This window comes from Lactuca virosa, chromosome 7 (genome assembly GCF_052849685.1).
Source record: "Lactuca virosa cultivar CGN04683 chromosome 7, Lactuca_virosa_CGN04683_v6, whole genome shotgun sequence".
Classification (NCBI taxonomy): domain Eukaryota; kingdom Viridiplantae; phylum Streptophyta; class Magnoliopsida; order Asterales; family Asteraceae; genus Lactuca; species Lactuca virosa.
In genome coordinates this window covers 9581258-9604697 of record NC_136432.1, presented here as the reverse complement: position 1 = coordinate 9604697, position 23440 = coordinate 9581258, and positions in this window count along the sequence as shown.

Below are 23440 nucleotides of genomic sequence, written 5' to 3'. Positions count from 1 at the left end.
AGTGGCAAGTTTACTTGTTAACCGATCAGCGTCTCATGGCTTGGTATCCGGCTAAAGGGTGACGTCTCGCGATCCAGGTTGCTCCTTGAGAGACGACGTCTAGCGACTAGGCTTCCCGATGAGTGACTTGTGTTTCATGGCTTGTTACTCGATGACAAACTAGTGTCTCGTGACCGGCATACGTCTCACGACCAAACTTTACATTTATTTTCAACTTTAGACCCCTGCCCAGAATATTTTGCATTTTTGTCTCGAATTTTGACGTTTATGGAGAATTTGACCTTTTAAGTCATTTTATTCGAAAAAATTTATATTTTAAATAATTTTAGTCTTTCAACTAAAACAACTCATGTTTTGGTCTTCGAACTTTTTTGTTTCGACGATTTTGACTTTAGATTTTCCCATTTGACTTTTCTGATTGAATTTTTTATCATGTGGCAAATGGAATACCACATGAAAAGATGAGTGTGTGAGACGAGTCGCATGGGTTGTGAGTCGTGTCTTATGGGGTATGTGACGTGTCTCATGGGTCAAATATCATGAATCTCGAGGTTCGGGTTGGATTCAAAAGAAGTTGTCCAAATAAAAGTTGTCCGCAATCATCGATTTGTTTGAGAATATTTTATTCATGATCAAGAAAAGCTACACTGATTTTGAGATAATCTTGAAAAATCGTCCAGTGGCAAGTATACTCGGTGACCGATCAGCCTTTCATGGATTGGTATCCTGCTAAAGGGTGCCGTCTCACGATCCGGGTTGCTCCATGAGAGACGACATCTACGACATGGCTTCCCGCTGAGCGACTAGCGTCTCATGGCTTGTTACTCAATTACAGACATCTATCTCGCGACCAGCAGACGTCTCACGACCAAACTTCAGATTTTTTTCAATTTTAGACCCATGAACATAATATTTTGGATTTTTTGTCCCTAAATTTGACGTTTGTGTGAGACGTGTCTCATGGGTTGTGAGACGTGTCTTATAGGGTATGTGATGTGATTCATGTATCAATTATCATGAATCTCGAGGTTCCGGTTGGATTCAGGAAAGGGTCTCTGGAATCATCGATTTCTCTGGAAATATTTTCTTCATGATCGGAAAAAGTTGGACGGATTATGAGATAATCTTGAAAAACTGTATAGTGGCAACTGACAAGTTTACTTGGTGGTCGTTCAGCGTCTCATGGCGTGGTATCCGGCTAAAGGGTGGCGTCTCGCGATCCAGGTTGCTCTATGAGAGACGACGTCTAGCCACTAGGCTTCGCGATGAGCGACTAGTGTCTCGTGGCTTGTTACTCAGTCTCACGACCAAACTATATTTTTTTTCAATTTTAGACCCTTGACCATAATATTTTGCATTTTTTCCTGAATTTTAATGTTTGTTGAGAATTTGACTTTTTTAGTCATTTCATTCGAAAAACTATATATTTTAAATAATATCAATCTTTTGACTTAAACACTTCATGTTTTGCTCTTCGAACTTGTTTTTTTTACGGTTTCGACTTTAGATTTTCCCCTTTGACTTTTGGGGTTGACTTTTGTATCATGTGGCAAATGGAATACCACATGAAAAGTTGAAGGTGTGATACGCGTCTCATGGGTTGTGAGACGTGTCTTATAGGGTATATAACCTGTCTCATGGGTCAAATATCATGAATCTCGAGGTTCGGGTTGGATTCAGCAAAAGTTGATTAAACAAAAGTTTTCCGGAATCATCGATTTGTTTGGAAATATTTTCTTTGTGATCGAAAACCGTTCCACGGATTTTGAGATAATCTCGAAAAACCATTCAGTGGCAAGTTTACTCGGTGACCGATCAACCGTCTCATGTCTTGGTATCCGGCTAAAGGGTGGCGACTCGTGATCCAGGTGCTCCATGAGTAACGAGGTCTAGCGACTGGGCTTCCCGATGAGGGACTAGCATCTCATGGCTTGTTACTCGATGACTGATTAGTGTCTTGCGACCAGCAGACGTCTCACGACCAAACTTTACATTTTTTATTTAATTTTAGACCCTTGACCATAATATTTTGCATTTTTTGTCGCGAATTATAACATTTGTAGAGAATTCGACTTTTTTGGTCATTTTTTTCGAAAGACTTTATATTTTAAATAATTTTAGTCTTTCGACTAAAACAACTCACGTTTTGCTCTTTGAACTAGTTTCTTTTGACGGTTTTGACTTTAGATTTTCTCCTTTGACTTTTCGGATTGACTTTTGTATAATGTGGCAAATGAAAAACCACATGAAAATTTGAGGGTGTGAGTCGTGTCTCATGGGTTGTGAGACGTGTCTTATGGGGTATACATCGTGTCTCATGGGTCATATATCATGAATCTCGAGGTTCGGTTTGCACCATGAGAGTGACGTCTAGCGACTAGGCTTCCCGATGAGCGACTGGCGTCTCATGGCTTGTTACTCAATGACATACAAGTGTCTAACGACCAGCAGACGGTTCACGACCAAACTTTATATTATTTTCAATTTTAGACCATTGTCCAGGATATTTTAAATTTTTTGTCCCTAAATTTGACGTTTGTTGAGAATTTGACATTTTTAGTAATTTTCTTTGATAAACTTTATATTTTATACAATTTTAGTCTTTCGACTTAACCAATTCACGTTTTGCTCTTCGAACTTGTTTCTTTTGACGGTTTTGACTTTAGATTTCCCTTTTGACTTTTTGGGTTGACGTTTGTATCATTTGGCAAATGGAATACCACAGGAAAAGTTGGGAGTGTGAGACGTGTTTCATGGGTTTCGAGACGTGTCTTTTGGGGTATATGACGTGTCTCATGGGTCAAATATCATGAATCTCGACGTTTGGATTGGATTCAGCAAAAAGTTGTCTAAACAGAAGTAGTCCGGAATCATTGATTTGTGTGGAAATATTTTCTTCGTGATCGTGAAAAGTTGCACAAATTTTGAGATAATATAGAAAAACTGTATAGTGGCAAGTTTACTTGTTAACCGATCAGCGTCACATGGCTTGGTATCCGGTTAAAGGGTGACGTCTTGCGATCCAGGTTGCTCCTTGAGAGACGGCGTCTAGCGACTAGGCTTCCCGATGAGTGACTTGCGTTTCATGGCTTGTTACTCGATGACAGACTAGTGTCTCGTGACCAGCATACGTCTCACGGCCAAACTTTACATTTATTTTCAACTTTATACCCTTGCGCAGAATATTTTGCATTTTTGTCTCGAATTTTGACGTTTATTGAGAATTTGACCTTTTAAGTCATTTTATTTGAAAAAAATTATATTTTAAATAATTTTAGTCTTTCAGCTGAAACAACTCATGTTTTGGTCTTCGAACTTTTTTGTTTCGACGATTTTGACTTTAGATTTTCCCATTTGACTTTTCTGAATGACTTATTTTATCATGTGGCAAATGGAATACCACATGAAAAGATGAGAGTGTGAGACGAGTCGCATGGGTTGTGAGTCGTGTCTTATGGGGTATGTGACGTGTCTCATGGGTCAAATATCATGAATCTCGAGGTTCGGGTTGGATTCAAAAGAAGTTGTCTAAATAAAAGTTGTCCGTAATCATCGATTTGTTTGGGAATATTTTATTCATGATCAGGAAAAGCTACACTGATTTTGAGATAATCTTGAAAAATCGTCCGGTGGCAAGTATACTCTGTGACCGATCTGCGTCTCATGGATTCGTATCCTGCTAAAGGGTGCCATCTCACGATCCGGGTTGCTCCATGAGAGACGACATCTGCGACATGGCTTCCCGCTGAGCGACTAGCGTCTCATGGCTTGTTACTCGATTACAGACATCTATCTCGCGACCAGTAGACGTCTCACGACCAAACTTCACATTTTTTTCAATTTTAGACCCTTGAACAGAATATTTTGGATTTTCTGTCCCTAAATTTGACGTTTGTTGAGAATTTGACGTTTTTAGTTATTTTCTTCGATAAACTATATATTTTAAACAATTTTAGTCTCTCGACTTAAGCAATTCACATTTTACTCTTCGAACTTGTTTCTTTTAACATTTTTGACTTTAGATTTCCCCCTTTGACTTTTTTCGGTTGACTTTTGTATCATCTGGCGAATACCACATGAAAAGTTGAGAGTGTGAGACGTGTCTCATGGGTTGTGAGACGTGTTTTATAGGGTATGTGATGTGATTCATGTGTCAATTATCATGAATCTCGAGGTTCCGGTTGGATTCAGGAAAAGGTCTCTGGAATCATCGATTTCTCTGGAAATATTTTCTTCATGATCGGAAAAAGTTGCACGGATTATGAGATAATCTTGAAAAACTGTATAGTCGCAAGTAGGGGTGTGCGTGGTGCGGTTTGGTGCGGTTTAGAGCCAAACCCGCAAACTGCACCGCATATGCGGTTTGAGTTATTTAGAAACCGCAAACCACACCGCGAACGTTCAAAACCGCATTATGCGGTGCAGTTTGGTGCGGGCGGTTTATGCGGTTTACATGCGGTTTGACTAATTATTTACTTTAAATTTAATGATAATACTATTATTGTCATCACTAACGGCTCACTAAGTGGTCATTAAGAAATTTGGTGGTCAAATAATTGTGGTCATTAACTACTTATGAATATACATAAGTTAAGTAAACATAGTGACAATAAAATAATGGTCACTGAATCTTAGTTGAAAATGAATTTGAGACAAAAAAATATGGTAACTGCGTTCAATTTTGAATTAATTAAGATGACATTTTAAAAACTTAAGATAATGTCACTAATTTAGGACATATCAAAATATTTTTGAATATATATATATATATATATATATATATATATATATATATATATATATATATATATATATATAATCATTAATTGATTTTATTAATGCGGTGCGGTTTAAACCATAATTTTGTAATCGTAAACCGCTAACCGCACTGCATAATGCGGTTTAACAAAAATACAAACCGCACCGCGAGTGTTTTAAACCGCGTTATGCGGTGCGGTTTGGTGCGGTGCAGGCAGTTTATGCGGTTTATTGCATACCCCTACTTGATACAGGAAATGATCTGTAGGTTTGTACTGGGTTTGTCGTGGTAAATGATAAGGGTTTCATTATTCGGCAGATTTAGGCGAATGACTTTTTCGTAACATAGGATGTCAACATGATTAGGACTTAACCAATGCATACCAATAATCACGTCGAAACATTTTATGGAGACCAACATAAGGTATATTGGGAAGGAAAAGTTATTTAGGGTAAGGGTACATTCTACGTATATATCGTTAGTGTATTCGGTTTTCCCGTTGGCCATTTCTACAATGGAAGTTTCATTTAGTGATTGAGAGATTTGTTTTAGTAGGTGTTCGAATTTATGTCTCACGAAGCTTTTCTCCGCACCACTATCAAATTGAATGCATGCATAAGTATTGTTCAGAAGAAACGTACCCGTGACCACCGTAGGGTTTGCCACGGCTTCTTCGTGACCAATCGCCAGTATTCTTCCTACTCCATTGGCATTCCTCATCTTTGGACAATCCCTTTTGTAATGTCCGGTTTCACCGCATCCATAACATGTCTGACCTACTCCAGCGCCAGGTACTTGAGTGATCGGTTGAGGAGGTGATCTACAAAATTGGGCAGTGTGCCCTTTTCTGTTGCAGTTCCTACACTGCATCTCACGGCAATTTCCATTATGATGGAAATTACACTTATTTCATTTTGGTAATTTATCAGGATACTGTTTTGTTGGTGCAGGGTTAGCAGGAACAGCAGCAGGTATAGTAGCAGCATGGACTGCCACTATCTGTTGCTTCTTTAAGGGCTCTTGAGAAGATTAACCCTTCCTTTTGTTCCAAGGCTTTTTCTTGCTGATGTTGTTGTTGTTTCCTCTGGGTTGTTCTGGAACGAAGGTCATAAAGCCTTGACGGACTCCATGATCAACGAGTGATTGTGCCGGTTGTTTGGCACTACCGAATGTAACAGGTTTGGAAGCTAACATACTTCCTTGAATCTGAGGTGACAACCCCCAGATATAGCTTTCGATCTTCTTGCTCTCCAGAGCAACCATTCCATGACATAGGATCGCTAGGTCGCTGAACCTATTGGTGTAGGTTGTTATGTATGAACCTACCATAGTAAGACCCCAAACCTCTTGTTCGAGCTTTTATACTTCACCCCTCGGGCAGTACTCCTGCATCAACATCGACTTCATATTTTCCAAACTCATAGAGTTAGCCACTACAACAGTTAGTGACTTAACATGGCTATTCCACCATGTTAGGGCTCGATCAGAAAAGGTACAGGTAGCAAATTTCACTTTGCTACCTTCCGGGCACGAGCAGATCTCAAAGACTGCTTCAGTTTTTTCTATCCATTGACTTAGAGCCATGACTCCCCCAGTTCCATTAAAGCTTCTAGGTTTGCCATTTGTGAAGTCCTTGTAAGAACACTCCCGTGGGTTTCCATGACTTTCACGATGATTGGAGGGATGAGCACCACTCCCTGGTCCACTAGCACCAGTGGTATTTATGTGTGACATAGCAGCTGCCATAGCTGCAGTGACCGCTGCCTGAAACATAGCAGCATCAAATTGGGGAGGTGGTGGCGGAGGTGGTGTTGGCGCTGCATTAACATTGATACGCCTTGGGTTTCTCCTTGGAGGCATCTTTTACTTTAAGATTTAAAAGATGAAAAGGTAGTAATATATCAAGAGTGATTATGAATTTGATATCTTTGAACTAATTACACTAGTTCAACATGAATTTTGTAAGGAGTTGATAATAGAAGTCTACTACAAGTAACAACTTGTAAAAGGATATTATGAATTTGAATGGTTATTTTTCAAAAGAAATGAAATGCATGTCGATTGCATTGGTATATTAGATGCATAGAGTTCAGAAAACTTGACCTTAAATCAGGTCTACAATATACCAAAATACTGGGAAAAACATCGACATCATACAGTCCTACCGAAAATAAATTTTCGAGTTCGAACTGTAAAACATGAAAAATAACACTAGAGCATATCTGTAGACTTAAACTATATTCAAAATGGTGAGTAGAGTATGCTCTACTCGCGAGAAGGGTGGTTCCGCTTTCTACTAGATTCAGCTCTGAATTTGACCAACTGGCGTTCTGTTTCAAACATACGCCTTTCTAGTGTCGCTTGTCGTTCTCGAAGTTCTCTAACTTCGGCTCGGGATGCAGCCAGTTCCCTTTGCAGGAACTCAGTACGATTCCTTGTTGCTTCATGGTTGTCTTCTAGGTGGCAAAGGCGAACCGTGTTGACTCCAGTTGCAGCCTCAACCTGTATGAATCGGTCGATGGCAGTTCTTCCTTGTTCATCATTACGAGCAACTTGACGAACTAACACTGGAAGGGCTCTGTCTGCTGAGCCTCCTTCGTCAAGGTTGTAGAAGCTTCGGTCTCCATTGTAAGGACGGTCCTGACCATGCTCATGACTGCATCTATCAAAGTTCACTGCTCACAGAGGCATCGGACCATGGAAATTCTATCGTGGATTGGGATTTTGAGCAACTTGAGGTGGGTTATAGGCTTCTGATTCTGAGTCAGAATCTTTTGGAAAATATTCTTCAAAGTCCTCTTCTATTGGAACTACAGGATCATCTTCTGGTTCTGTGTCGAGCTGTGACAACAGTCAAAATTCGAGTCAGTTCTAGATTTGATAAACTTAGTTGTACGTGTAGGCACGACACATACTAGACTTAGTAACTAGAAACTAAGTTATAACCTACTAGAAACTTGGAAACAATTAGAATCAATGGATAGTATACTTAGATTTCACATTGATATGTGAATTCTACAACTACATAACTGTAGTGAATATCCATATTTAGGTCACTCTTTGACTCGAACACCTTTTCATGAATCATATACACACATCATGCACTTGACCTAGTGATAGAAATTAGGTCCTAGTCTCGTTGGAACTTAAGTCAGAGTTGAAAACTAGGACTAGTATACTTGATTCCTCAATTTCGCTTGAATCTCGGAATCACTACATAGAATGCCAATAAACCGATAAAATAAGTTACAAACATTATTTATAACTATAAAAAGAGTTATAATACCATAAGATAAATTGAAGTCTCAAAGATTCTATGGATTTTGATATCCAAAGATTTATTAAATCTCAAAACCCTAAAAGCCCTAAAACCTAAATTTTATAAAATTTAACATCAAGAATTCTATAAAAATAGTTATGAAACTTATAATATTATCTTAAAATAATTAAATTCAGGGAAATATAATCAAGGATAATAAAATTTAAGTCATTAACATTCACCCTTAATTTATAAGTCAAAAATCAAGGTTTCATGAACAAAAAGTAGGTTAGGGTGTATATTTTATAAAAAGTTTAATATTTTTATAAAAGAATTGAATTTTTTATAAAAGTAAAAGAGAAAGAGGGTTTTATACCTCAAAAATTCGGATCCATCTCTCCCCATATCTCTCTCTCACACTCAAAAGGCACACACTACTCATTTTCACTCACTCTTCACTCAACATCTTCATTTCTCTTTCACTCTCCTCTCTTTCACACTCCACCACCACTATTTTCTCTTCCTCTCTCCATCAACCACGAAAATTTCCAGAAAATATAATCTCATAACACTCAAAACCTTCATCATCAAGTGTTGTTCTTAAGGTAATCACAAAACTTTCATTATCCCTTCACTTTTTCCTTCATAACTTTGCGTTTTCTTGCACTTTCTCCATCTTCTACTCCATCCTAATGAAAGATCATGAACACATAAACATACACACACACTCACGGTTTTTATAATGATGGTGGTAGGATTTCATCCGAAAAAAACATGCATGTTGTAAATGGTGAAATCCAAGGACCAAAACCTAAGTCAAGATCATGAAAATGCACTTTTCTACATGTTTTTGTGGAAAATCACCACATGCACTCTAAGTTTTCTTTCAAAAATGATTTTTGAACATTTCAAACTCATTAATGGTCTTCAAAACAACATGCATGTGATGATCTTCAAGCTTAGATGCTTGATGATCAAAGTTTGTTGTTAAAAGCTTTCAAATATGTTCATAAAGGATTTATTCCCAAATAAATATCTAAAAGAACGTTTCTGATCAAATCCGATTTTTTCCAGAATTCCATCAACAAAATGAGATGTTCTACAAATTTTCAGAAAATAATTTATTTTTCTCGAATTATTATATTTATTGCAATAAATTAGGGCAATAATTCATATAAAATACTTTCTGAGGTCTATAAATCCTAGGTAAATTCGTGGATGACCCCTAAAGTAAATGATGACATCTCAGTAAGTTTCATCGATTTTTGTTACTGTTTTCTATGGTTTTGGATTTTCTTTTTGTTAACTCAAATAAATCATATAACCACTTTAAGGAATGTGAAAAGGCTATATAAGATTTTTCTTAGATCCTACCTAATGTGGAGTAGTCAGAAAAATATGTTCAGAATTTTTCATGATGAATTCCTATTTTCCCCCTATTTTTGTATTTATAAAGGACTAATAATGGGACAAATATTTCTACTCATCCAAAATTCATGAAATTTTACCAGACGACTTTATAATATACTAGAACTCTAAATAAAATTTTGGATGATTTTTCTATTTAGTATGCCATTTTTCTTCTATTTTATAAGATTAAATACACTTAAATCCACAAAATCGTATTACACTATATAAAAATCACCATTGGGATTTTTCGCAGATTATTTACACTTTAAATAAAGTTTACAGTAATTTTGGTAATTTACTTTAACTGTTTAATAATTATTCTCCAATTAATGATTATTTAAGAGGATAAAACAAAGAAAAATAGACAGACTAATTGAAAAATATATTTTCTATTTTTCACAGCTTCTAAATGTATAATAACAGTGTTACAAACAATTTGGGCAATTTTGGAAACAATTTTCTATTTATTTCAATTTTTATTAGAATAAATGAACAAAAATCATAAAATCAGGTTAAACAGTCTAGAAATCCATTTTTATATTTTTTCCAGCTTAAGAATGTTTAATAACAGTAATAAAAAAAGTTTCGGCAATTTTGGAAACTGTTTTCTATTTATTTCAATTTTTATTAGAATAAATGCACAAAAATCATAAAATTGGGTTAAACAGTTTAGAAATCCATTTTTATATTTTTCTCAGCTTAAGTATGTCTAATGGCAGTATCATAAAAAGTGTAGGAATTTTTATCATATGGATGCTATTTTTCACGAATTTATATTGTTATGAGGGCTTAAAATTTTGGAAAAATAGTTAATCATATCAAAAATTCAAAGGAAAATTTATGGAAGACCTCTACTGTGTTTAGAATCAAAATGAACAGTTTGAGAATTTTTAGAAACTGTTTGATAATATTTTGGTTTTTTAAGAGCTTAAAACACATTTAAATGTGTTGAAATACCCTCAATTGATATTACAAAAATCTGGAAAATTAATATCCAAAATTATCTTAATCACATGAGTTATAAAACTTCACCATTTCAGAAAAATGTTTGTAACTTATCAATATTAAATTTTGACACAATATTGGCATAATTCTATTGTAGTAGCAAATATACTAGTGTTAGCTTTCTATTAGAGACTCATTAGTGTGTAACATCGTGTAGGAATCGATAGTGGTACAAGTACATCGTAGTTGAAGGCACCATTTGCATAATCTCAATGCATATTGTGAGTATTCACGACTCCCCTATTTTCGGTTTTTATGTTTTGGGGTGGAAAAGCATGTCCGAAAACTATTATTTGTTCGTTGTATTTAAATTGATTTGTATCAAATTTAATTGCTATTTTATTGATATATTTCTGTATGTATGTCTATGCAACACGAAACATGAGAACTTATCGTCTTAAGTCCCTTCCCTTACACTTTACTCCAACCATTAACTCCTTGAGCCAATGGTCATTATGGATAGCGCTATTAGGAACTGACAACTCCTCACTCGCCCGATTGTTGGAGTGCATGATACCATATAATCTATGGAACGATAAGCATAGATCTTGATTGGGCATCAGTCATAGGCTTGGTTGGGAACTCATTGTTTGCTCATACACATACAAACTTGTTATTTATTATGGCAATAAACTTGTTTATTAATTATAGCAATGAACTTTGTTTCTCATTACAACAACGATCTTTGTTTATGCAAGCTTAATACTCATTTTTGCAATATATTTCTATTTATGGAAACTTTTATCAAAACTTTGATTTCGATTCATGAAACCAATATTTTTTTTATCTGTGAGTATTCACCAACTATTTTTATAGTTGACGCTTGTTTTACATGCTTTTTCAGGAATCATCGAGTAAGTGGCAATTAGGGACACTTCACTGTTAGGAGCATTCGCATGTGTTGTATTCCAATTTTCATTGTAATTTCTTTTAAAAGTTGTTCAAACCCATTGTAAATTTGTAATGATTTTTAATACTATGGTTGGTGTTGTCTTTTAACTTTTGCTATGAAACCCTTTATACTACCATGCCTCGTGTTTCCGCTTTAGCGGGGTGTGATAGTAATGGTATCAGAGCCGAAAAATTTCTAAACGTTTTTAAAATATAGAGAATACCAGTTTTCCTTTGGAGAACCAGAACTATAGCCAAAAAATTTCTAAACGTTTTTAAAATATAGAACACACTATTGGTATAACTAATTCGAGTACACATTATTGGACTTTAATTAAGTATAGCCTGACCAACTATGCTTAATTAAGGAAAGTTAATGTGAGGCTGGAAACGGTTATAGTAGAGTTATGTTCAAAACAATTTTCAACTTAAACTTTTGAAAAAAAAAATTCGGTGTGCGTACGGGCATTGCATATTATAGGCATTCATCTAGATACACTTAGAAACTAAGTGCACTTTTATAACAATGTCTTTTTTAGAAATATTCTTGTCCCTTATCAAGTGCTAGGTTAACCACTTAGGTTATATCACTAGCCACTCTAGGAGCAATGCACATAGTACTAAGAATGGGTATTCCTCGGTAGCTATTGACTTTAGATGTAAGGTTAGTAGCTAGATATACACTAGTAATAATCTTAAGTCGAAACCTATACCAATTATTCCTTAATACCTCTTCATCGTCTTCGTACTAGAGTTACAACTAGGAAAAAGCGTTTCGATACCGACACGAATGATAATTGGAGCATCGCGTAAGGAGGTAGATGAGTCGCCACTAAGTAATCACTTGGATACCATTGGCGGGCATTCCGGATTCGACTCACAAGGAGACACGGAGGTTTAACCCATATGTGAGATCTTATTTCTACGCTACGATTTAGCTCTAGGTTGTTTCCACCTTTAGGTTAAAACTTAACATAGGATATCCCTCTGACCTCTATAAAAGGCCACGAAACTGCATTGACACCATAAAACGTTTTACAGACAATTTTTCTTGTCCTTTATTTTGGGGAAAAGACACCGGTACTCGCCTTAGACTCGCCTTGTACTCGACTTAGTGTTTAGGTACGATCAACTACACTAACATACTTATTCCTTACTTCTTAATCTTCCATCGAAAAATTATTTCGCTTCATCGGTTTTATTTATCATCGATAAAATATTTTATAACCACTTCATTCAACTTAGTAGACATTTCCTAACAATGTAAGCCATATTCTCGCTAAAAATCTTTTGACAACTTGCTTTAACTTAACACTTATAAGGGTTAAAATGTTGTAATTAGTCGAAATGTATTTTGCACTCTTCGAATGTTTTGTAATCTATTTTACTAAGGCGCTTTTATTCGAAGCTTAAGTGTCTATGCCTTAGTATATTTTTTGTACGCTTTCTGTTCCCTATAAATATGGATATTTACTAGAGTTAGATAAGAGTTTTTACAGACCTGTCTTTGTACTCTGTAAACATTCGAAAGCGTAATAGAGCTGAAACAAGATCATATTTACATCCGGTGTTCAATTTCGCATTCTTACTTGATTTGATACTCTGATTCATTTTATACTCGATTCTTTGATTCATCAATTGGTATCAGAGTATCAAATCAAGTAAGAATGCGAAATTGAACACCGGATGTAAATATGATCTTGTTTCAGCACTTGGATTCGAACATTCCAGTTGAGGGGGAGCATTCTTTCGAGGAGGAGAATGAGAGATTGAATGCTGATGTTGAGGGGGAGCATAATGTTGAGGGGGAGCATTTAGAAAACATTGAGAATAATAATGATTTTGATGATGTTTGTTCGATTGCAGGTTCAGAGAATGATGATTTATACGAAGATGCACCTTTGGAATTTGATCCAGCTTATCCGCCAATGGAAAAGTGGACAAGAGATCATCCGAAAGATCAAGTAATTGGAAATCCACAAGAGGGTGTTTTAACAAGAGCTCAAATTCGTGCAAAGAATGAGGTATTGAATACTCATCAAGAATTTTGCATGTTCAATGTTTTCATCTCTAAAATTGAACCAAAAACAGTTAAGGTTGCAATGGAACACTCAGATTGGGTTGTTGCTATGCAATCTGAATTGTCTGAATTCGAACGAAACAAGGTTTGGAGATTAATTCCTAAACCTGAAAATTTTTCGATCGTCGGGTTAAAATGGATTTTCAAAAACAAAACCGACAAAGATGGAAATATCGTTCAAAACAAAGCCAGACTTGTTGTTAAAGGATATTCACAACAAGAAGGAATATACTATGAAGAAACTTTTGCCCCTGTCGCAAGACTCGAGGTTGTTCGTATATTTCTGGCTTATGCAGCTCACAAAGACTTTGATGTCTATCAAATGGACGTGAAGTGTGCATTTTTAAATGGAGAGCTTGAAGAAACAGTTTACGTGGAACAACCCCCAGGTTTTATTAACGAAGAATATCCAGATCATGTTTATATTTTAGATAAGGCAGTTTATGGTTTAAAACAAGCACCACGAGCATGGTATGAAACTCTTACTTCATTTTTGAAACAATCTAAATTTAAACAAGGATCTGTTGACCCCACATTATTTCGAAAAAAAGTTGGGAATAATCTAATGCTTGTTCAAATTTTTGTTGATGATATTATTTTTGGCTCAACTGACCCTGCCTTATCTGGAGAATTCGAAGATCTGATGAAAAGTAAATTCGAAATGAGCATGATGGGAAAAATAAATAATTTTCTTGGGCTGAATATTCGTCAAAGCAGAGAAGGAACTTTTATTAATCAAGAAAAATATATGAAGAATCTGCTAGAGAAGTTTGGATTGACGAATAGCACAAAGTTACGAGTTCCGATGGCAACTGGCATAAAGTTGACACCTTCGTTAGATAAACCTGCAGTTGACCTAACTCTTTACAGGAGTATGATTGGTTCATTACTTTATCTTACAGCAAGTAGACCTGATATCATGTTCTCTGTGTGTAATTGTGCAAGGTATCAGTTAAATCCTCGAGAACCACATCTCACTGCAGTGAAGAATATATTTCGTTATCTTAAAGGAACAATTTCGTTAGGATTGTGGTATCCTTCGAAAACTGGGTTCTTTGTTCAAGCTTATTCGGATGCAGACTTGGGTGGTTGTAATCTTGATAGAAAAAGCACAAGTGGTGGATGTCAATTTCTCGATGGCAAATTGGTGAGCTGGCAGTCGAAAAAGCAAACATGTGTATCAATTTCAACAGCTGAAGCAGAATATGTAGCTACTGCTGCTTGCACCTCACAAATTATATGGATTCAAAGTCAATTGCGTGATTATGCAATCAATATGTGACATCCCCAATTTCATGGCCAGAAAAGACCGGTTTAATTTATGCTTTTAAAATAATTTTCAGAGTAACCATTTGATTAAAAGTGTTGCGGAATTTGTTCCCAGAAAAACATGATAAATATGTTATTAAATCATTTCCGAAGAAATGTATTTTATTCACTTAAACCATTGGGATGTCATTGTCAATACAAAAACATAAGCATAAACAAAACTTACATTCATTTACACTAGTGATCTACTTCTCTTTTAATCTCTCAGTGTAAAGCAACTTCGTATCGATACCTGTGATACAATTAAACTGAGTGGGTCAGGCTTGGAAGCCTGGTGAGCATATAGGGTTTTCTACTCACAATAAATAATAAACTTATTAAGTTCTCAATCAACAATAAATTTATTAATTTCATCAACCAAAATAACCCTAATTACCCATTCCCATTATCCTCACTTTACGTCCCAAAAACAACTATCACAAGGGACCTAGCCTCAGGATTTTCACAAGGGGTGACAACATTGCTTTCCTCAGCAATTTATGTCAAACAAGACATCCTAACATAATACAACCTATAAAGTGACAATATTGCTTCCCTCTGCAATATATGTCAGATAAGACAAACATCGGGGTGACAACATTGCTTTCCTTCAGCAATTTCTGTCAAATAGGCACAAAGTCACATCGTCGCCATGTGCTAAGCCCATAGCTCTTATTCATCGACGGTATTTCCCATGGAAGTCCCCCCCCCCCCCCGCAATACATGTCAATGGGTTTTCCATATACTAAGTCCATAGCTCTTATTCATCGACGGTATTTCCCACGGGAGTTCCCCCCCCCCCCCCCGCAATACATGTCAATGGGTTCTTAGAGTACAGCTGATGAACATACTAAGGGGTTTCCTCAGCCATACATGCCCTAAAGGCAACCCTGAAGGGGATAGAGTACAACGAATGAACAATCAAGTTCATTAACACCTACAGGTTGCAAGCCTGCTAGTGTTCCACAAACCGTCTAGAATAGTCCATGGTTGTCATCCCTACTCTGCGGAATGACGGGGGCCAACGTTTGGGTAAGGGCTTTTCTCATATTGCACCACTCACGCCAACGTTTGGGTATGGCTTTTCTCATATTTCACCACTCACTCTCAACTCATGATCTATATCACTGATCATCTCATCTATCCAACTCACCTTTCATCACACACCCACTATTTAACTCATGATCTATATAACTGACTCATGAAGCTCGTCTGATCACTTCATAAAAGAAACAAAGACTCCAAAGCTCTTCAAAATAAAAGTATAGGGAAAATACTGATAAAGTACTCCCGTACGCTCCCGTACCCCGACACGTAATAGTGTCAAAAAGAAGAACTAACGGATGAACACATAGTTCAAAAACACCTAATGAACATATAGTTCGAGAACACCTTATGAACATATAGTTCAAACATATCTACCGATTACAAGTCTGCTAACGTTCCACTGGACTATCTAAAATAGTCTATGGCCGTTGTCGATACTCTGTTAGATGACTAGATCATCTTAAACATCGATATATCTCATCACTTTTATTTCATCACACATCATCTAATTTATCTACACATGTTTTACCCAACATATTTGTAGATAAAAATACATACACAGTTTAAAACTTGTATAAAACATCTATTCAACAGTCACCTTAATTAAACAATTAATATATTTACACATAGCACGTATTTTAAAGAAAACACTTCATATATATGTGTAAGGTGAAAGTTACTACACACTCACTTGATTTGATGAAAATCGGGTAGCAATTCGTTTCCTAAAATGTTCGTTTCTAATAAAACCGGGAGTTTTATTGAGAAACCGGGCTCTGCGAGGGTCGGGCTTCAAAACCGAAAAAATAAATTTTCCGGGCTTCTCGGGCACTCCGGGACGTGTTCCGGGCGTTGGAAATGATCTCGGGGCTTCGGGGGAAGTCAAAATAGCTAAAATATTGAAAAAGGGGTGAAAAATGCCCATTTTCCAAAAGTAGCCGGAAGATCTCGCAACCCTTCTATTTATAGGGTGAGATCCGAAGTCGGGCCGAGAGAAGGGAGTCAACACCGAGGATACGAGGCAGCAGGAGGCTCGGACACGTGGTCAGATCCGGAGGAGGACACACGTCGGACACGTGTCGCATGCGAGGGCTCGCCACCGAGGCACACGCGTCGGATCCTTATTGGACCGCTTCGGACTCGTCAGCAGATCGGAACAAGGGGCGACACGCGACTTGCTTCGGTTGGGCCTCCCTTCGGTCGAATCAGAAGCGAGCACGTGGCTACTGTTCATGCGAGGTGACTCATCAATTTCGGAAACGTGGCTCGCATGACTCACTGATTTTTGGACACGTGGCACTCATTCAACGAAGGTGACGTGGCCGAAGCCACTTATGCGAAATTTCTCGGTTTTCGCGCCAAAACTTATAAAATCCATAACTTTCACATACGAGCTCCGTTTTTGACGTTCTTTATATGCACGCGTAGGTAAAATTACGATCTACAACTTTCGTTTAGACTTCGTCGGCTAATTTTGACTTTAATTTTTATATTTTTATTTTTAACAGACCGGGACATGAAATCCGTTAAAAATTCATAACTTCTTCATCCGATGTCCGTTTTCGTCTGTCTTTTTACCGTTTTGCTACAAATGACAAGACCTTCGATTCTCTTTTAGGTCGTGTCGGCTAAAAATCACTCGATCTAAAATTCAAGTTTTTAGCTGTCTACTACTAAGCTGAAACTTCGAAAAATCATAACTTCCTCATACGAAGTCAGATTTGGGCGTTCTTTTTATACATACTCTCGGTTTAACGAGCACTACGACTTTCGTTTAGATCACTAAGGCTAAAAAGTAGTTTATCAAAAACTCACTTTTTACGACATTCGGCCCCGTGCCGGTTTTGTCGCGAAACTTCGACAGGTCATAACTTCTTCGTTATAACTCGGATTTCGATATTCTTTATATATCCGTAATCCTTGTCACGCCCACTAAAAGTTTCTTAATAGATATCGGCTTTATCTAATATTTAATTTTGACGTTCATTTTTATTCTTAATTAATTAAACCCTAATAATTAAGCATAAAACACATAATTCACATAAAATTCACATAATTCCTTTTCATTTCTTCTAAATGAGTTACAAAGGTTAACCTAGACCATTATGTCAATATTAATGCCTAGCCTAGAAACACGGGCGTTACACAATATGAAAAAGATTCCATTATATTGTGATTCTCAAAGTGCAATAAGAATTTGTCATAATCCTGTGCAGCATTCGAAGACTAAACATATAGCTCTTCGTTATCATTTCAACAAGGATCACGTGGAGGATGGAAATATTGAAGTATATTTCGTGAAAACAACTGATCAGTTAGCTGATATTTTCATGAAACCTTTAGATGAAAAATCATTTGTGAAAATTTTAGAAGGACTTGGAATGATAGATGGAAAGTCTGTTCCATGCGAAAAAGGAGAATGATAATTGACCAGGAATCATTTAGAGGCGCTAAATGAAAGACAAAGCAATAACAGTCAACGTTCAGAGGTTACTGTTCATAGTCAACGCTTCGAACCCCTTCGAATTCGTAAATTTATCATATATTTTAAGGGTTGATTCAGAGGTTACTGTTCATAGTCAACGCTTCGAACCCCTTCGAATTCGTAAATTTGTCACTTATCAGGGGATGATAAAATTTCGTGTATTTGCAACAAGTACAGTTAGTTTTATTTTTCAAAAAATTTAAAAATTCAAAAAGATTTTCGTTTGTTTTTGTTTTGTCATTTAATTTTCGAAAAATTTGAAAATTCAAAAAGATTTTCGTTTGTTTTTGTTTTGTCATTTAATTTTCGAAAAATTAAAAATCCAAAAAGATTTTGTTTTGTTTTTGTTCTGTCTCTATTTTCGAAAAATCAAAACAACAAAAATATTTTGTTTCTTATTTCTTTTTAGTACTTTGTTGCAGATATTCATGATGATACACAGTGGATTATGCTTGCAGTTCTAGGGTCAGGTACATTTTTCGTACGAATCGATAAATTTTTCAATATTTTGAACTAGTTAAGTTGTCCCTAGAAGCATGCTGCTGCATGTTGTCCAAAGCCTCCAATGACTCAATGTGTGTGTACGAAAGCCTTAATGAAATTATTCATACGAAAATTTCTTCCCAATAAGGCTTATATTCACATTAGTCTCTGAGCTACCTGACTCTTCTCAAAATGAGTTAAGAGTTTACTGTTTTGTCCAAATATAACAGAGGTACCTTTCGTTTCTTACATCAATATTTTTCACCTATAAAGTTCTTACACGATCACACACGAAGACATATGTCCGAGAGGTCTCTGATCAAACCCATCGAGACTTAGATATATCAAAAATCTGTGTTTATGATCTGACATCATGAGACCGTGATGAAAGTGAAACCCAATTTTCTAAACTTTTAAGGAATTGACGGGGAACTATGTTCCAGATTTTCACGAAACATTTGGTTCAGTACCAAAATTCGAAACTCCAAATCATATTCATTTCGTATGAGTGGTCTTGATCAAACATTCGAAACCCATGATGTTTGTTACCCAACAAGATCCAACACAAATTTTTTCTTGAAAATGATTTCCGTGTGAGTTTTATTCGAACTTCAAAGTCACTTAAAATGTTTCAAAGCAAACTTGTCTCTGACTACACTGGTCAAACAAGTAATTTCTGTTACAATTTATCACCTTATGTTTAGGATGACATGTAACGAAATTTTTTAACTACCCACGAAGCATTATAAAAGAAGTCATTCGATACTTATTTACAAGTATTCGATTGTATTTCACGGGAACCTACACAAGCTGTTGATCATTTCTCTTAATGATTAATGAAGCAATCTTTGCCCAGGATTTTATCTGCCTTCGTGTCAAATTAATATTTTGACATCACAATATCCCAATTTTTTTTTATCTTTGTTTCTCGTCTAAATTCTTTGGAACACTGCACTCACGAAGTCCTTGAGGTTCTGAGTAATACCAACTCAGGCTGATGATTTCAAACATCTGGCATATGACTTCGCTTTTCATCCCAAAAGTGAAAGAGCCTTGCTTCCATACGAAGGGTTCTGACGGTTACAATCTTCTTGGGGATAACAATACAGGCTGTTTTTTTAATGACGTATGGTATTCTGTCCGGATTTCAAGGTGATGTGACAGCTACTTTTTGGCGCATGACTACTTTTACGCAGTAATGGTCCGGTTTTCAAGGTGCCACGTCAGATATCATTAAATATACATCCCGCTTCAAATTCAAACTTGAGGGTTACATATAAAAAGGAATTCAAGGGTCAATTATCAGTTTACACGATCAAAAAGAAAAATTCCCAAATTCTCTGATCTTCAAAGTTTTCAAACCCTAACAATGGCGACTTCTATTCATGTTGATGCTGATCCTTCTCATACCACTGATGATGTCTCTTCATTACCAATTATGAAGATTCAAGCAACTAACTATTACTTAGAGGGTGATGTATCTAAATACCCGGAAGAATTGAAGATGTTAATCGTTGCCTTGAAGAGCTCTGTTTTGTCTAAGGCGATGTTCAGTTCGTTCTCAGTTCCAATGTCATGGCTTTCTCAAGCAGGATCAACCGCTACTTACAACAAAGCTTCTGATACCATTACTTTCCATCTGGTGAATGACAAAAAGGTCAGATTATCAAAGAAATTCTTTTGCCAAATTCTTGAAATTCCGAATTCACCTCTGTATGTTGATTTCACATCAAATCATTCATATGTTTAATGAGATGGGATATCAGCCTCAACTATCCAAGATCAGTGATTTTAAGAAATCTCGTCTTCCAATTATCTGGAATTTCTTATTTGGTATTTTTCTGAGATGTTTAACTGGGAGAACAGTTGGTCTTGATAAAGGAAGAATGGAGGTATATGCCATGGTTGCTGGGCTATACTATGATCTTCAAGTGGATTATTCTACACAATTGTGGAAGGAATTCCAAAAAAGTGTAGAACACACGAATGCTCTTCATGGTATTTCGTGTGTACGATACTGGAGCTTGATTTTGCAATATTTTTACAACAAGGAAGGGATTTTGGTACCCAATGATGAGGAAAAAGCTGTTTTTCAATCGTACCACTATCCGAAGGATCTTACAGATAGTGCTGAGGATTTTCCATCTGTTGCTCGTATTCCTGATGCAATGCTCAAAAGAGTTGATCCTTCGAATTCTATCTTAGTGGCATATTTGCAAACTATTGGTTCTACTGTCGAAACTGGGATACTATTGGAAAGGGAAGACAAGAAATCCAAGCGGTCAAAGAAGAATGAAACTACTTCTTTTGAAAACAAAATCCCAGAGTTGAAATCTTCGAAATCTCCAAAGAAGAAGCTTCTTACAGTTGAAGTGTCTGTTGCTGAGACACAATTGATTGAGCCTGTTGTTGAAGATACTCAAGAGCAAGTGATCATTCCTTCGAAGACCGGTATGTTTCGAAGAATCAAAATGAAGTCAACACATAAAAGCAAGTCTCCAACACATAAAGTGGTCCGAAAACCTCAAGTCACTCATCAAGGTGTTTTAATTCGAGAAGTGCCAACACCTGTTTCTCCATTGTCCAAGAAACGAAGGGCTGAGGATATGGCCAAACATCTGTCAAAGAAGAAGAAGAAGAAGACATGAAAGCTTATGCTTTCTACTGAGTCTACAGAAGATGACGATGAAAGAATTCCTGAAACACTAGAAGTAACTCTTCACACAGAAAGTTCAACTCCTGAGCAGACAATAGTCATACCACCCGAAGATTCGGTTGCCAAATCAGTTTCTGAGGAGGTACGAACTTCAGGCATCCCTGCAAACGTATCTGATACGGATGCAAATGTCAATATGGGTGAAGGATATTCGAAGAAAGAAGGTCAATGTCATCCAACTTCTATAGCCTTCGAACATATTGTTTCTTTACCTCCACCAATTATTCCAATCACTTCAACCACTGATTCCCCTACATTCGAAAACATTATCAATCAACCCTTTACTTCTATTTTTTCTTCTCAATCCACTGATACACCCAAACCTACTTCAACCGTTCAAGAAACCGTTTTTATGGAGACAGAAACTGATAATGAGGGTTTTGGAGGTACGTTTGAGGAATTAGAGTTTCATGAAGAAGAAGAGGATTTTCCAGATCATATGCTAATGACAATGAAGCAATTTAAAAATTTGAATCAGAAGTTGAATTCTATAATTCAATCTCAAGCTGATCTGGGGGTGGTTCGTCTATTTCAAGTTTAGAGGTTGATACTTTGTTGAAAATGTTCGAAGCCAGAGTAGTAAGTAAAGTATCTGGGATGATTAAAGACTACGAATCACGAATTTTGGAGAAGGTTGATCATAGTGATCAAAACAATGAACTACGAATCAATTCTCAAACTTCGAAGTTTGCCGGAGATATGAAAGAATTAAAGAATGTAACAAAGGAAAGGCATGTTCTCTTTGTTCAAGACGTAAAGAAAGTCAAGGAGGATGTCAATTTGCAGATTCGTGAACTTCGCGAAGATATGCAAAAAGAGATTGCAAATGTTCAACAAGACTATGCATCTCTGAATCAGAAGCTTGATATTATTTGTGACGCTGTCACAAAATTTGTCAAATTGTATGAAAGTTTGAGTCCTCAACTTACTCAACTTTCAACAATAGAACGTACCAACTTTTTGGAAGTGATTACTTTGCTGAAGAAGTTAAAAGAACTATCTGTCCAGCCGGTTTCTTCTTCCCTGATTACTCCTGAATTTTTATCTCAAAAGTTCCTACAATTCGAAGCAATTCTCAACAAGCAACTTGCTCCTCTCTCTCGCATATCAAGCCTTCTTCCAACAACAAATGCCCCACCTGTTTTCACAGGGGTGCAAGGGGGAGAAAGAAAAACTGGTGATTCGAAGGCTAGTGGTGATGATGCGAAGGTTGTAGGAAAGTTGTTTTCTTCAAAGATTTCAACAACAAAGCCAGTTATAGCATCTGCTGGGCCGGTTACTTCAACTATCGTAACAACTATGCCAATTACAAGACCAATTTCGAAAGGAATTGTGATTGGTAAATCTACTGATACTGTTGGGAATAGTTCGAAAACAAAGGAGGTAAAAGATGATTCTGTCTTGAAAGATAAAGGGAAAACAATAGTGGTGGAAAATCGAAAGAAGAAAGGAAAACCAAAGCAGAAGCTGAAATTGAAAAGCTAAGGTTGATTCAAAGCATAATGACTCAGCGTGCAAGTGATCCGAAGGGTATGAACAAAGGTGATCCGTCCAAACACTACAATTATGAAACAATGGAGGCCAAGGTAGCTTTTAATCATATGTATTCGTTTGAGAAGAAACCAAAACAAAGTTATATGGTTACGAATACTGATTCAAGTCAGCTGGACTTTCCAATAAATGAAATGATGTTCATCATGCCTCAATTTAAAGCAGAAGGAAATTTCAAAGAAAAGGATGATGGTACACACATGAAAATTAGATTTCATGCTGTTCTTGCAAAAGCCCCTGAGGAAGTTTGGTCTTTGATAAAGATCAAGAAAGTAATCAGTATGAAAAAGGATGTGGTGTTCGAAAACACAGTCCAAAATATCAAGTATGTGGTTGCCAGGGCAAATGGAAATATTTGCGAATTTACAATTACAGATTTTCCATTAATGAACTTGTATGATCTTATACAAGTTGCATTGATTCTGAAAGACAAATCGTTTTCATAT